The sequence below is a fragment of the Acanthaster planci genome, linkage group LG15, assembly GCF_054643075.1.
Source record: "Acanthaster planci isolate LZ-2023a linkage group LG15, COTS_SCS, whole genome shotgun sequence".
NCBI lineage: Eukaryota > Metazoa > Echinodermata > Asteroidea > Valvatida > Acanthasteridae > Acanthaster > Acanthaster planci.
Window position 1 is genome coordinate 5,728,959 of NC_141791.1, and position 3,077 is coordinate 5,732,035.

Genomic DNA, 3,077 nt, shown 5'->3' on the forward strand with positions numbered 1-3,077 from the left:
TCAGTAACTTAGGGGGCCAGGTTTAAAAAGAAGGGGCCCCACGCAATAAAAAGGCGAAAAAGTGAGTCCTTTTGCCGTTCTTTTTCCCCCTACTATACCCTCTACCGTTTCCTTTTTCCTTCACTATCCCGTCCTTTTATTTCTCCACAGTTTTCCTGTCATTAGTACAAGGATTATTACAGTTAGTATACACATTTAATACATTTAATCCAAATTGTGTCGTAAAGGGGAATCGAACCTGCAATGAAGAGAACTGTTTGGTATAGAAATACAGCAGTCTGACCACGCCACACGAGTGCTTGTTGCCGGAGGAAGTCGATATGTTCCATATAAAGTTACGGTTGGATTAAGGAGAGGTCACGATGAGGTCAAGATGAATACTTAAAGATTTAAATATTTATGAAACTGAATATGTAATTATTCACGAATATTTGTATAAATTAGAATATTTAAATATAAATAAATGTGGCTATCCGTTGTTAATATAAGTAGGTTGTGCCAAAGGAAATTAACTAGGTAAGGTACATGTCTGAGCACAATTGACTGTATGACGTGAGTTATCTCCGTCGTATTATGTAAACCAAGAGAGAAAGAACAAGTAGAAATGCAGTCGGCCGTACAAAAGAAGGAATTTCAGTCCAATGTTGTATAAGAGAACTCAGGCTAGGTGGAGTCTTGCTTCCTCCATTAGCAACACATGCACTATGAGCGAGAATTGAAGTCTTACGCGCAATTGGTGAGAGAGGTGACTATCCACACCAGTGGAAGCGACCAGTTTGGGTTACCTGGCCGAATACATGTGGCGCTGCCGACATGTAGGAGTAGACCACTTCAATCAAATCCTTAAGGATGTTCTTCTCCTGTACAAGCCTCCCCTCACATTTTAGAGCGCAGATAGCAACACAATAATCTAAAGACAGGTTTCAGCTCCCTTTTCCCCTTCCCTCTGTATAAATATATAAAAAAAACTCCTCCAACTGACAAGCACTCTCTAAAAGAAATTGGGCCCCTTTTTTTCCTTCTAAACAAATTGTCCAACTTACAAACTGTCTGTAAAAGAAATTTGCCCCTTTTTTCCTTCTAAACAAATTGTCCAACTTAAAAATTGTCGCAAAACACGCACTATTTTCCCCCAAGTAAAAATTGTACATGTACAGTAGGGCACATTGCGCGGCATTTCGTGAACTGTGTAGATCCATCCAGACAGATGACGGCCCTCTGCACTCCTCGTGTTGCGGATTCATGCATGAAATTACCTCAATGCTTGTGGCAGGCCAATCCCTGTTACATAAGGGTTCTTTCCGGATATGATTCGGTTCATGCGCACACGTCGTGCGCATTCGCCATGTTCTTCAGAAGCAAAGATGGCCGCCTGTCGATGTAAACCTGGTCCATGTGTAGCTCCAAAGGTGTGCCCAAAACTCCACATTTCTGTCCTATGATGTTCAGCTCTTCAATGCCTATTGGAACCGTCTTCATTCAGCGATCAAAGTAAGGATACTTTTGTAGTAATTACGCGATATTACAGTGAACTTCGTATATGGAATTCTTCCCCCATACCCGTTACAAGTACAATATTCAGAGGTAGGCTTTAATTAGATTAATGTCCTAGTCTTACTCCAGTCTTACGAATACCATGGAGGTACGAAAAGATGTACTACATGTACCTCAAAGCTGTTCACAATCACAGCTTCAAATCGTCCGCCATGTCATACTTAATGGCACTCAAAAGAGGGCGCCCTCAAACAAAGTGGGTGGTAAAATTTAATGCGTCATATTATTTTCGGTTCGGTTCATGCGCAGTTGAGGCAAACGATTGTTTCTGAAAAAATAATAATCGCATCTCTTCAAATGTTTGTTCCATTTTTTACTACAACCCCCTCAAGCTAATTAAGACCACACATGACAAATATTTTGTTTCCAATCTCACATTCATTTGGTTGAGATGTGACTGTTGGTAACAAGTATCGGGAAGAGTTGGTTTGAACATTGTTGAATGTCCCCCTGTCTACTGCAGCTAATTTTTATGATACATGTCGACTGAGGCTAAAAGCAACTCAATGTCACGAATTATTTTCACACTATCTCAGATTGCAGCTAGGAGAGGGTGTGTAGGTTGCAAACTGGATGAGTCCCCCGGCCGGGATATGTGGAGATCGAGGAGAGACCACGCCTTCAAATAACCCGAAGCAGGTCAACTCGTACGCCACAACTCGTACACCGATCAACTCGAGTGCAGTTTGGTCAAACCCTACGCGAGCCAACTCGTACGCCTACCAACTCGTACGCCTAGTAATGTTATTAGAAACATCCTTAATAATTCCCAACATTACCTTGACTGATAACAGGGATCCCACACCCCCAAATCGTGTGAATGAAGATTTGAGTAATTTAAGTACGGACGGCAAAGCTCTAGAGAAGTTCCGATTCAATTGTAAAATTGGCTGGGTAATGTTGACGGTTGTGTTGTGTTGCAGTTAGTAATAAAGGGCAAGCTCCCAGGATATGGGAGCTACCAAAAATGACGTTTTTGTGACCAAAAGTTATTTTATATTATATGGATAGAATAATTAGAGAATAAATTGTTACTGATCAATGAGCACAGGCAACCTTTTGACGCATCACCTATTTCTAAAGCAGTGTTTCGCGCGTCGGCAGCTTCAGCTTTGTAGCGCGGGCCGACAACTAGGTTGTAAACTGTTAGAACACTTTCCTTGTTATGCTAATAATTTTTGTCTAAACCAAACGGCTCTTTTCAGAGCCACCTAAACAAACGGCTCTTTTCAGAGCCAACGGCCCCATGGGCCACACATTTTCAAAAAAGAGATTATATAAGGCAATTTTTTTTTAAATTTTGCCCTCGCTGGCAACACTTCTTTTAAACACCGTAAAAAATGAAATTTATGGTCTCCCTAAATGGAAATTTTCCGTAAAAATGTCCAATACGGACACTGTAAATTTACGGACATTGTTTACAGAGACTTAATACAAAAAAAAAAAAAGGATACATGCATCTAAGCAAAATCTAAAAAATACCAGTCTCGACCTAAAAAAGAAAAAAGTTACTAACAATCAGC